Raw genomic sequence first — 13477 nt, 5'->3', positions numbered from 1 at the left:
GATTGGGCACTTAATATTTCTGGGTACTCGGTAGCAGTGTTGATCAAAGATATTATGACAGCACCAGAAAGACATGATCTACTTGAGGGGTCAAAGACAGAATCTATTTAGTTAAAGTGAAGCAACAGAGGAGCTATTATGCTGCTAGGTGATAACATAGGCCACCAAATACTGGGAAGGAGACAAAGGAGCAAATCTGCAGGCAGATTACAGATGTATGCAAGAACCATAGCAGTAATAATGGGGAGTTTCAACTGTCTTAATATAGACTAGGCAAATAACAGTGTCAATGGCAAAGAGGGAGAGGAATTCCTGAAATGTGTACAAGAGTGTTTTCTTTTAAATCTATGTCTATAGTCCAATGAGGAAGGAAACTGTGCTAGATCACGTTCTGGGGAATGAAGTGGGACAAGTTTCAGCAGGAGAACCATTTGGGGAACAGTGATCATAATATTAGGTTTAGAATAGTTACAGAAAAGGACAAGAAAAAAATCAAACATGGAAATACTGAACAGGAGGAAAGGTAATTTCAGTGAGCTGAAAGTGGATCTTGCCCAAGTGGACTGGAATCAAAGAATGGCAGGTAAAACAGTAAATGAGCAATGGGAGGGCTTCAGAGAGAAAGAGCTCAGGTACAGACCAGACACATTTCCACACGGGGAAAAAGAATGGCATCTCAAACTAGAGCTCCCTGGATGATTAAATATATATAAAATGAAACAGAAAAAAAGTGTTTAAATGTCAGACTCATAATACAATAGAGGACCAAGCTGAATCTAGAAACGACAAGAACAACTGAAAAAGGAAATAAGAGGGGCAAGGAGAGTATATGAAATTAAATTAGCGGGTAACATAAAAGGGAACCTAAAAGTTGTTTAGAAACATATAAATAGTAAAATGATAGTCAAACAAGGGGTGCAGCCATTTAAGGAGCACAAAGGATACACAGATACTAAATGGATCTGTCTTCACTAAAGAGGATGCTAGCAATGCCACAGTAAAGGAGGAGGAACTACAGTACTACTGTAGGATTAAAAAAATGAGAAAAGGTATTTTAAAAAAGTTTGGTAGTGCTCAAAGTAGAAAAGTGAACTGGTCCAGATGGGCTACAATCTAGGTTCCTGAAGGAAGAAAGGGTGGAGATAGCAGAGGCTCTGGGAATAGTGCCAGAGGGCTGGAGGATTGCACATTACACCCCTGTCCAAAAAAGGAGAGGGATAAACCAGGTAACTACATGCCAATTACAACATTTGTGGCAGGGAAACTTTTAGAGACAATAATCTGGGACAAATTTTTACTTGTAAAAAGAAACATGGATTAATCAGTGACAGCCAGCTCCGATCTGTTAAAGGCAAATCTTACTTGCCTAACTTGATTAAAGTTGTTTGATGAAGTAACAGAGAGGCTTGATGTGTGTATGGACGTTCAAGCCCATACACCGCAAACAAATTTTAAAAAGGCATTTGATAAAATACCACACAATAGCCTTGTTAGCAAGATTGAAGCCCACTGGATTAAAGGGAGAGTGACAGCATGAATACAAAATTGGCCAAGTTACAGAAAGCAGAGTAGTAGCAAATAAAAGCAAAATACTGCAAATGCTGGAAATCTGAAATAAAAACAAGAAATGCTGGAAATACTCAGCAGGTCTGGCAGCATCTGTGGAGATAGCAGCACTTAATGTTTCAGGTCAGTGACCCTTCATCAAAACTGACAAATATTAGAAATGCAAAAGGTTTTAAGTGAGTAAAACGGGGGGTGGGGTAAGAGATAACAAAAGAGAAGGTGTTGACAGGACAAGGTCACAGAGAATAACTGACCAAGGAGGTCATGGAACAAAGGCAAACGGTATGTTAATGGCGTGCTGAAAGACAAAGCGTTAGTACAAAGAGGGTGTGAATAGATCGTAAAGCACAAAGCACTCCAAGCACAAACATTAAAAAAAAAACAAAGTGGATAGGCACAGAAGAAACAGACTAAAAAAACTAAAAACTAAAATAAACAAATAAAGAAAAAAAGGGGGAGCCAGTCATGCTCTGAAATTATTGAACTCAATGTTCAGTCCGGCAGGCTGAAGTGTGCCTAATCGGTAGATGAGATGCTGTTCCTCGAGCTTGCGTTGATGTTCACTGGAACTCTGCAGCAATCCCAGGACAGAGATGTGAGCATGAGAGCAGGGGGGAGTGTTGAAATGGCAAGCAACCGGAAGCTCAGGGTCCTGCTTGCGGACTGAGCGGAGGTGTTCCGCAAAGCGGTCACCCAGTCTGCGCTTGGTCTCCCCAATGTAGAGCAGACCACATTGTGAGCAGCGAATACAGTATACTACATTGAAAGAAGTACAAGTAAATCGCTGCTTCACCTGAAAGGAGTGTTTGGGGCCTGGGATAGTGAGGAGAGAGGAGGTAAATGGCCAGGTATTACACCTCCTGCAATTGCAGGGGAAGCTGCTGTGGGAAGGGGACGAGGTGGTGCGGGTAATGGAGGAGTGGATGAGAGTGTCGCGGAGGGAACAATCCCTCCGGAATGCTGACAGGGAAAGATGCGTTTGGTTGTGGCATCACGCTGGATGTGGCAGAAGTGGCGGAGGATGATCCTTTTGATCTGGAGGCTGGTGGGGTGGAAAGTGAGGGAAAGGGCAACCACAGTGGCTGGGAATCCTCGGTTGAGGAAAAAGGAAGACATATCAGAAGCACTGTCACGGAAGGTAGTATCATCAGAACAGATGCGTCGGATATGGAGAAACTGAGAGAATGGAATGGAGTCCTTACAGGAGGCAGCGTGTGAAGAAGTGTAGTTGAGGTAGCTGTGGGAGTCGGTGGGCTTATAATGAATATTAGTAGACAGCCTATCCCCAGAAGTGGAGACAGAGAAGTCGAGGAAGGGAAGTGTCGGAGATGGACCATGTGAAGGTGAGAGAAGGGTGGAAATTAGAAGCAAAATTGATAACGTTTTCTAGTTCCGGGTGGGAGCAGGAAACGGCACTGATACCGTCATCAATGTGCCGGAAAAAGAGCTGCGGAAGAGGGCTTGAGTAGGATTGGAACAAAGAATGTTCGACATATCCCACAAAAAGACAGGCATAACTAGGACCCATGCGGGTACCCATAGCAACACCTTTCACTTGAAGGAAGTGAGTGGAGTTGAAGGAGAAGTTGTTCAATGTGAGAACAAGTTCAGAGAGGCAGAGGAGGGTGGTGGTGGATGGGGATGGTTGGGCCTCTGTTCAAGGAAGAAGTGGAAAGCCCTCAAACCGTCCTGGTGGGGGATGGAGGTGGAGAGGGATTGGACGTCCGTAGTGAAGAGGCGGCGGTTAGGGCCAAGATGTAGGGCGTCAGAAGAGTCACAGATGTAGGTGAAAAGAGACTGGACCAGGGAAGAAAAGATAGAGTCAAGACAGGAAGAAATAAATTCAGTGGGGCAGGAATAAGCTAAAACAATGGGTCTGCCAGGAAAGTCCCGTTTGTAGATTTTGGGAAGGAGGTGGAAGCGGGCTGTCCGGGGTTGCAGGCTATGAGGTTGGAAGTTGTCGAGGGAAAATCACCAAAGGAGATGAGTCAGTGACAGTTCTGTGGATGGTAGCTTGATGTTTGGTGGTGGGGTCATGGTCTAGAGGGAAGTAGAAAGAAGTGTCTGAGAGTTGGGACTGAGCCTCTGCAAGGTAGAGGTTGGTACGCCAGACAACAACAGCACCACCCTTATTTGCAGGTTTGATGACAATGTCGGGGTTAGACCTGAGAGAACGGAGTGCAGTAAGTTCAGAGGGTGACAGGTTAGAGTGAGGGGGGGGGGGGGGGGGGTAGAGAAACTGAGATGGCCGATGTCTCGCCGACAGTTTTCAATGAAAAGATCAAGAGCAGTTAAGAGGCCAGAGGGGTCCAGGTAGAGGGGGAATGCTGAGGGCGGGTGAATGGGTCTGCTGGTCGAGGGGAGGACTCCTGGTCAAAGAAGTGAGCACGGAGGCGAGGACGACGGAAGAAGAGCTCAACGTCATGCGGAGCATGAAATTCATTGAGGTGGGGGCGTAAGTAGTAGCAAATGCTTGTTTTTCAGACTGGAAGACAGTACAGTGGTGTTCCCAAGCATCACAGCTATTTTTAATAGATATTGGGCTGGGGTATACAGGGCATCATTTTCAAGTCTGCAGAAGACTCAAAACTCAATTGCAGCAAACAATGAGGGGATAATAAGAGACTTCAGGAGGACAAACTGGTGAAATGGACAGACACAGGGCAGAAACGCGAAGCCTTTCATTAGGAAGAACCAAGAGAGAGAGTGTAAACTAAATTGCACAATTTTAAAGGGAGTACAGGAACAGAGAGATGTGGGGTGCAATTTACCTTTTTGAAGTGTGCAGCCTCTTTAAATTTTTTTCTGCGGCTGCACAGATGCGGTAATTTAAAAGGGCTGACTTGTGCTCGGCTTGTGCAGGGACTTTCAGGTTGCTGCACAGCCTACAGGGAACGGTGGTGGGGGTGTATGTACACAAATCTTTGAAGGTGATAGGACAAGTTGAGAAGGCTGCTTAAAAAAAAGCACATGGGAATCCTTGGCTTTATAGGAGCTAGAGTAAAAAAAGCAAGGAGCGTATATTAAATCTGTATAAACACTGGTTAGGCCTCAGTTGAAATAGTGTGTTTAATTCTGTGCATCACACTTCAGGATGGGCATTAATGCCTTCGAGAGGGTGAAGAGAAGATTTGCGAGAATAGAATGAGGGACGCAGGACTTCAATTAGGTGGACAGACTAAAGAAGCTTGGGCAGTTCTCCTTACAGCAGAGAAGGTTGAAGGGAGATTTAATGGAGTTTATCACAATCACGATGGTTTGGATGCAGGAAATAAGGAAAAACTGTTTCCAGTGGAAATGGAGCAGCCACTTTAGGGGCAAAGTCAGAAATTATGGTTTTTTTATTTGTTTGCGGGATGTGGGCGTCGCTGGCTAGGCCAGCATTTATTACCCATCCATAATTTCCCTCAAGAAGGTGGTGGTGAGCTGCCTTCTTGAACCGCTGCAGTGCTTGGAGTGTAGGTACACCCACAGTACACCTAGGAAGGGAGTTCCAGATTTTGATCCAGCGACAGTGAAGGAACGGTGATATAGTTCCAAGTCAGGATGGGGCGTGGTTTGGAGAGGTGGTGGTGTTCCCATGCATCTACTGCCCTTGTCCTTCTAGGTGGTAGAGGTCATGGGTTTCAAAGGTGCTGTCGAAGCAGCTTTGGCGAGTTTCTGCAGTGCATCTTGTAGATGGTACACACTGTTGCCACTGTGTGTCGGTGGTGGTGGGAGTGAATATTTGTGGATGGGCTGTCAATCAAGCGGGCTGCTTTGTCCTGGAGGGTGTCGAGCTTCTGGAGTGTTGTTGGAGCTGCACCCATCCAGACAAGTGGAGAGTATTCCTTCACACTCCTGACTTGTGCCTAGTAGATGGTGGACAATCATTGTTGAGGGGGGGGGGGGGGGGGGGGGGTGTCAGGAGGTAAGTTACTCACCACAGAATTCCCAGCCTCTGACCCGCTCTTGTAGCCACAGTATTTATGGAGCGACTCCAGTTCAGTTTCTGGTCAATAGTAACCCCCAGGATGCTGATAGTGGGGGATTCAGCGATGGTAATGCCACTGATCAAGGGGAGATGGTTGGATTCTCTCTTGTTTGAGATGGTCAATGCCTGGCACTTGTGTGGCATGAATGTTTCTTGCCACTTATCAGCCCAAGTCTGGATGTTGTCCAGGTCTTGCTGCATATGGACATGGGTTGCTTCAGTATCTAAGGAGTCGCGAATGGTACTTAACATTGTGCAGTCATCAGCGAACATCCCCACTTCTGACCTAATGAAGAAGTGACGGTCATTGATGAAGCAACTGAAGCTGGTGGGCCTAGGACACTACCCTGAGGAACTCCTGCAGTAATGTCTTGGAGCTGAGATGACTGATCTCCAACAACCACAACCATCTTCCTTTGCACTAGGTATGACTCCAACCACCGGAGAGCTCCCCACCACCCCCCCAACCAACCCCGATTCCCACTGACTCCAGTTTTGCTAGGGCTCCTTGATACCATACTTGGTCAAATGCTGCCTTGATGTCAAGGGAGGTTAGTCTCACCTCTGGCGTTGAGCTCTTTTGTCTATGTTTGGACCAAGGCTGTAATGAGGTCAGGAGCCGAGTGGCCCCGTCGAAACCCAAACTGAGCAGTGAGCAGGTTATTGCTGAGCAAGTGGCGCTTAATAGCACTGTCGACGACCCCTTCCATCACTGCGCTAGTGATCGAGAGTAGAACAATAGGGCAGTAATTGGCCAGTTTGGATTTAAAAGGAACCTTAGAAAAGTTACAGCACAGAGAGGCCATTCAGCCCATCGCTTCTGCGCCGGCTGAAAAAACTATCCGCCCAATTTAATCCCACCTTCCAGCACCTGGTCCATAGCCTTGCAGGTTACAGCACTTAAGCTGTAGGTCCATCGGAACATAGGAGCAGGAGTCGGCCATTCAGCCCATCGAGCCTGCTCCGCCGTTCAATACGATCATGGCTGATTATCCACTTTTCCCCCATACTATCCCCATATCCCTTCATGTCATTGGTATTTAGAAATCTGTCCATCTCTACTTTAAACATACTAATAAGTGAGCTTCCCTGGTAGAGAATTCCAAAGACTCACAACCTTCTGAATAAAGATATTTCTCTTCAACTCTGTCCTAAATAGCTTCCCTCTTACTTTGAAATTGTTTTCCCCTGGTTCTAGACTCCCAACCAGCAGAAACATCTTATCTGCATCTACCCTGTCTATCCCTTTAAGTATTTTGTAGGCTTCAAAGACATCATCTCTCATTCTTCGAAAATCTAGAGAGTCCTGCTTTTTGTGTATAGGATTTAGTTGGGCAATTTTTCACATTGCTGTGTTAATGCCAGTGTTGTTGCTGTACTGGAACAGCTTGGCTGGGGGCACGGCTAGTTCTGGACACTAGTTGTCAGTACTATTGCTGGAATGTTGTCGGGGCCCATAGCCTTTGCAGTATCCCATGCCTTCAGCCATTTCTTGCTATCACGTGGAATGAATCGGATTGGCTGAAGACTGGCATCTGTAATGCTGGGGACCTCAGGAAGAGGCTGAGATGGATCATCCACTCAGCACTTCTGACTGAAGATGGATGCAAATGCCTTGTCTTTTGCACTGATGTGCTGGGTCCATCGTTGAGGGAATGGTGCCCAAATCTGTAGACGATACTCATATAGGAAGCATAGTAAATAATTCTGAGAATCAAATGAAGCTGCAAGGAGATAGTGACCAAAAAAAGTTGCAGCTGGAATTCAATGTCATTAAATGTGAGATTGTACACTTTGGTGACAAATATTATACACTGAATAGGGAAAGCTGGGCGATGTGGAAGAGCAGAGGGATTTGGGTGCTCAAGTTCACACCTCAAGTTGATAAATGCATACAAAAGTTTCATGGCAAGAGTTATGGATTATAAAGGTTGAAATGGTTAATCCATATAAACCGTAGTAATACTACATAACTGCGTGCACTTCTGGACTCCACACTGAGAAAGCAGTTGAGGCAATATAGAGGGTATGGTGTTGATTCACAAGGATGCTGCCGCTTGAGGAAATATAAAAACAATGAAAGACATGAAAAATTGGGGCTGTTTTCATTAGGACACAGAGGAGATTGCAGGGTGATGATAAACTTAAAAGTTTGAATGTCTGGGACAAAGCAAATAGAAACAGACTGTTTCCAATGACTGAGGGATGCATGAGTAAATTTAAGGCATTTAAGACAGAGCAGGTGAAACTATTTTTTTTTCTAAATAAAGGGTTCGTGGCTGTGGTGTGCACTGGAGATAATGATTGAAACAGGGATCACATCAACATTGAAGGAGGTGCAACAGAAGGAATAAGGCATTAGCGGTTACAGAATAGGTACATGAGATCAGGATTACATGATGCAGAGGTTGAACAACAAGGAGTGGCTGGACAAACAGCTTGTTCCTCTGCTGTCAGTTCCATGTTATTCTATGGGGAGAAACACACAAATGCTTATCTGCTTCCCTCAACTGCGAGCATACGAACATATGAATTAGGGGAGGTAGGCCACTCGGTCCCTCGAGTCTGCTCCACCATTCAACAAGATCATAGCTGATCTGACTGTAACCTCGACTCCACATTCCCGCCTACCTCCGATAAACTTTCCCACCCCCTTGCTTATCAAGAATCTATCTACCTCTGCATTAAAAATATTCAGACTCTGCCTCCATTGCTTATTGAGGAAGAGAGTTCCAAAGACCTATGACTGAGAAAAATCTCTCACCTCGGTCTTAAATGGGCGACTTCCTATTTTTAAACAGTAACCCTTAGTTCTAGATTCTCCTGTCAACCTTTCCACATCCACCCTGTCAAGACCCTTCAGGATATTATATGTTACAATCAAGTCACCTCTTATTCTTCTAAACTCCAGTGGATACAAGCCTAACCTGTCTAATCTTTCCTCATAAGACAGCTCACCCATTCCAGGTATTAGCCTCTGAACTGCTTCCAACGCCTTTACATCCTTCCTTAAATAAGGAGACCAATACTGTACACAGAACTGCAGGTGTGGTCTCACCAATGCCCTGTATAACTTAGCACAACCTCCCCACTTTTGTATTCAATTTGCCTCGCAATAAACAACATTCTATTAGCTTTCCTAATTACTTGCTGTACCTGAAAACTAACCTTTTGCGATTCATGCACTAGGACATCCAGATCCCTCTGCATCTCAGAGCTCTGCAATCTCTCACCATTTAGATAATATGCTTCTTTGTTATTGTTCCTGCCAAAATGGACAATTTTACATTTTCCCACATTATACTCCATTTGCCAGATCTTTGCCCACTCACAACCTATCTATATCCCTTTGTAGCCTCTTGTCCTCTTCACATCTTACTTTCCTACCTATCTTTGTGCCATCAGCAAATTTAGCAACCATACCTTCGGTTCCTTCATCTAAGTCATTTATATAAATTTGGGCGGCACAGTGGCGCAGTGGTTAGCACTGCAGCTCAGCACTGCAGCCTCACAGCTCCAGGGACCCGGGTTCGATTCTGGGTACTGCCTGTGTGGAGTTTGCAAGTTCTCCCTGTGTCTGCGTGGGTTTTCTCCGGGTGCTCCTGTTTCCTCCCACAAGCCAAAAGACTTGCATGTTGATAGGTAAATTGGCCATTATAAATTGTCACTAGTATAGGTAGGTGGTAGGGAAATATAGGGACAGGTGGGGATGTTTGGTAGGAATATGGGATTAGTGTAGGATTAGTATAATTGGGTGGTTGATGTTCGGCACAGACTCGGTGGGCCGAAGGGCCTGTTTCAGTGCTGTATCTCTAATCTAATCTAATAAATTGTAAAAAGTTGAGGCCCCACCCGTTGCAACTTCCCAACCAGAAAATGACCCATTTATGCCTACTCTCTGTTTCCTGTTAGCTAGCCAATCTTCTATCCATGCCAATGGGTTACCCGCTACACCATGAGCTTTTATTTTCCGCAATAACCTTTTCATGTGGTACCTCAACAAATGCCTTCTGGAAATCTAAGTACAGTACATCCACTGGTTCCCTTTTATCCACAACACATGTTACTTATTCAAAGAACTCCGATAAATTGGTTAGATATGATTTCTCTTTAACAAAACCATGTTGACTCTGCCTGATTACCTTGAATTTTTCCAAATGCCCCGCTATAATGTCTTTAATAATAGCTTCGAACATTTTCCCTAAGACAGATGTTAAGCTAATTGGCCTGTAGTTTCCTGCTTTCTGTCACCCTCCCTTTTTGAATAAAGGAGTTACATTGGTTATTTTCCAATCTAATGGAACCTTCCCCGAATTTAGGCGGCACAGTGGCGCAGTGGTTAGCACCGCAGCCTCACAGCTCCAGGGACCCGGGTTCGATTCCGGGTACTGCCTGTGTGGAGTTTGCAAGTTCTCCCTGTGTCTGCGTGGGTTTTCTCCGGGTGCTCCGGTTTCCTCCCACAAGCCAAAAGACTTGCAGGTTCATAGGTAAATTGGCCATTATAAATTGTCACTAGTATAGGTAGGTGGTAGGGAAATATAGAGACAGGTGGGGATGCTTGGTAGGAATATGGGATTAGTGTAGGATTAGTATAAATGGGTGGTTGATGTTCAGCACAGACTCGGTGGGCTGAAGGGCCTGTTTCAGTGCTGTATCTCTAATCTAATCTAATCTAAAACCAACACATCAACTATCTCAGTAGCCATTTCTTTTAAGACCGTAGGATGAGGTCCATCAGGACCCAGGGACTTGTCAGCCCGCAGCTCCAACTATTTGCTCAGTGTGACTCCCTATGCCACTGATATTCCTCTTCCCAACAACCACTCTCCCCAACCCACATTGGTGCATAGCACCATTTGGATTGATGCTTATAATATTGAACAAAGAAATTGATTATATAGTCATATGTTGGAAAATCTGAGAAACAGAGTGAATGACAATATGGAAATAAGTAATTATATACATATATTTAGCACCTGTTTTTTATATGTTGGATTGAGCTGATTGATCCTGTGATTATAATTATCGTTGTGCAAAATGAAGCTCAGAGACTCTTCACCACTCTTATTTCAGCCACCTCCTAACCAAATATTTTGGGCATTATCTCGCTGGAGCAGGCCACCTCACCACGTGCCTGGTTAGTCAAGACTTTCTCCCTCACTCTTCAGCTCAAAAATTGTTTTGCATGCTAAAAGGCTGCTGTTAGAGCTGATAATGGTACAACGAGGGCAACAGGACATCTGGGATGTAAGTGAACGACAGGACCAATAGTCTCCTTAACCAAGGATATTTAAGGGTCGAGAAAGAAACAAGAGGAGAGGAATGAGAGGAAGAGGGTGATTACAGTCAAATCACCACACTTCAGGAAGGTTGCGACAGTCCTCGACAGGGTGCAGAGGAGATTTACAGGAATGGTGCCAAGGATGGAGAATTTTAGTTACAGGTTAGGTTGGAAAAGCTGGGTTTGTTCTCCTTAGAACAAAGGAGATTGAGGGGAGATTTAATACAAGTGTACAAGATTATGACAGGCTTAGATAAGTTAAATAAGGAAAAACTGTTCCCATTAACTAATGGTACAAGGACTAGGGGCCACATTGAATGTTTTGGGCCATAGAAGCAGGGGGAATATGAAGAAGCATCTTTTATTTTTAAATACAGCTGATGGTAATGATTTGGAACTTGCTGCCCGCAAGGGTGGTGGAAGCAGAGACAATCAATGACTTCAAGAGGAGGTTGGATGGCCATCTGAGAGAAATAGACTTGCAGGGGTATGGGGATCATGCCAGGGAGTGGGACTGCCAGTATAGCTCTGTGGAGAGCCAGCATGGACTCAATGGGCCGAATGGCCTCCTTCTGTGCCGTAAATGACTATGACTCTATCAGATACAGAAAGAGAGATAGAGAGACACGGGAGGGAGGGGGAGAGAGAGACAGAGAGGAGAGGGGGGGGGGGGGGGGGGGGTAAGAGAGCGAGAGAAAAAGAAAAAGGCTGGAAAAGGATGTAAATTCAACATTTTTTTAAATCTCTAACAATAATTTACCACTTGAACGAATGAGACACCACAGTTTAAATTGTTCAATTTCTGAGCCAGGAAGGTTGACAGGCACTGCATTAACAAAACTTTGTTAAATGCCTTTAACATAGTAAAATGTCTCTAGGTGCTTCACAGGAACGTTATCAAGCTAAATTTAACACTGAACCACACAAGTGGGTATTCAGACAGGTGATCAAAAGCTTGGCCAAAGGGGCACCTTAAAAGGAGGAGAGATGGATGGTCTAGGCAGCGAAAGGCACGGCAGTCGATGGTGGAACGATCAAAATCATGGATGCACAAGAGCTGAGAATTGCAGCAGCACAGAAATCTGAGGGTTGCTGAGCTGGAGAAGGTTACAGAGATGGAGAGGGGGCAAGGCCATAAAGGGATTTGAAAACATAGATAAAAATTTTAAAATCGAGCCAATGTAGGTTAGCAAGAACAGGGGCAATGGGTAAATTGGACTTGCTGCGGGTTTAGACAGGTGCAGCTGGGCGACAGGAATTACCTTAAAGAGAGATGTTCACTCTTTTTTTTAAAAGCTGAAGTAGGTGTACAAGATTCTGACAGGTGTGGATAGGGTAGACAAAGAAAAACTACTCCAATTAGCTGATGGCATAAGGACTAGGGGACACAGATTTAAGGTTTTGGGCAAGAGATGCTGGGGGGTTGTGAGGAAGAGCTTTTTTACGCACTTAATGACCAGGAACTCGCTGTCTATGAGGACGGTGGAAGCAGAGATGAATGATTTCAAAAGGAAAGTGGATGGGCACTTAAGGGAAATAAACTTACAGGGCTAGATGGATAGAACCAGGGAATGGGAGTGACTGGATTGTGCTGCAGGAAGCTGGCATGGACACGACAGGCCGAATGGCCTCCTTCTGTGCCGTTATGCCTGTAACTCAGTTCACGGATGAGCTCAAATTTATGGAGGGTAGAAGATGGGGGGCCAGCCAGGATAGTTTTGAAATATAAAAGTCCAAAGCGAACAAAGCATAAATGAGGGTTTCAACTGCAGATAAATTGAGAAGGGGCCGAGTCAGGTGATGTTATGGAGGTGAAAGGTGGGAGTATTTTTGGTGGAGTGGATACGTGGATGGCAGTTCATCCCGGGGTCAAATACAGCACCAAGGCTGCCAAGAGTCTAGCTTGGCCTCAGACAGTGGCCAGGGAACAGAGTTTGTGGTGGGGACTGAAGACAATGGCTTCAGTCTTCCCAATAATTTAGTTGGGATTTCTGTTCATCTAGTAGAGTTAGAAGTTACCTAGTCAATTTAGAAGACTTCGCTTTCCGTGGCAAGGTCAATGGGTAATTAATCTGCAAATCCAGCAAGTTCTTGAAAGTAATGGGGAGGCTAAGTGAACGATGTCGTTTGTGTGAAGCAAACAGTGGAACAGTGCAAACTGACCAGCAGGTTCTGCAGTTTCGCAGCTCGTGGTGTCTCTCTTAATCCCCTGAACTTGCTGGCCGATTTGTGCATTAGTAACAGCGCGCATCATTAACACACTTATTTTTCCAGCAGGAATTGGCCCAGTATTAGCGAGCTAAGGATCCATTTTACTCCATTCAGAAGGAGTGTACAATTTAACCATGCAATTCGGATTAATCAAGACACTTTAACAAAGACCACAGTTAATTACATACAGGAGAAACCATTCAAGCCACTCAATTACTTGTTCTATGAGGCTCTATAGTTTCCCACTCTCAGCACCAAACTGCCTCCTGAACAATTTCAGAGAGGTTTCCCACCTCCAGCTTTAAGCACCGCATGAAAATGTGATCTTAATTTCAGTCTTATTGCCTTTAACTACCCTGAAGCAATCAGCAAGGGTTATAAGAGCAATAGAAAAGAGGCAGTGTAGACTGATTAGGATGTTAGCAAGGTTGATGGGTCAGTTACTA

The 13477-nt window shown here is 44.9% G+C and overlaps 1 protein-coding gene across 2 annotated transcripts in view; it reads right to left on the bottom strand.

Annotated features, from left to right (window-relative positions):
- The window catches only part of paxip1 (PAX interacting (with transcription-activation domain) protein 1), a 116577-nt gene that overhangs the window by 65259 nt on the left and 37841 nt on the right, over nt 1-13477 (bottom strand). The window lies entirely within an intron of this gene.

The sequence above is a fragment of the Heterodontus francisci genome, chromosome 2 (genome assembly GCF_036365525.1).
Source record: "Heterodontus francisci isolate sHetFra1 chromosome 2, sHetFra1.hap1, whole genome shotgun sequence".
NCBI classification, from domain to species: Eukaryota; Metazoa; Chordata; class Chondrichthyes; order Heterodontiformes; family Heterodontidae; genus Heterodontus; species Heterodontus francisci.
This window is presented reverse-complemented; position numbering and strand designations above follow the sequence as displayed.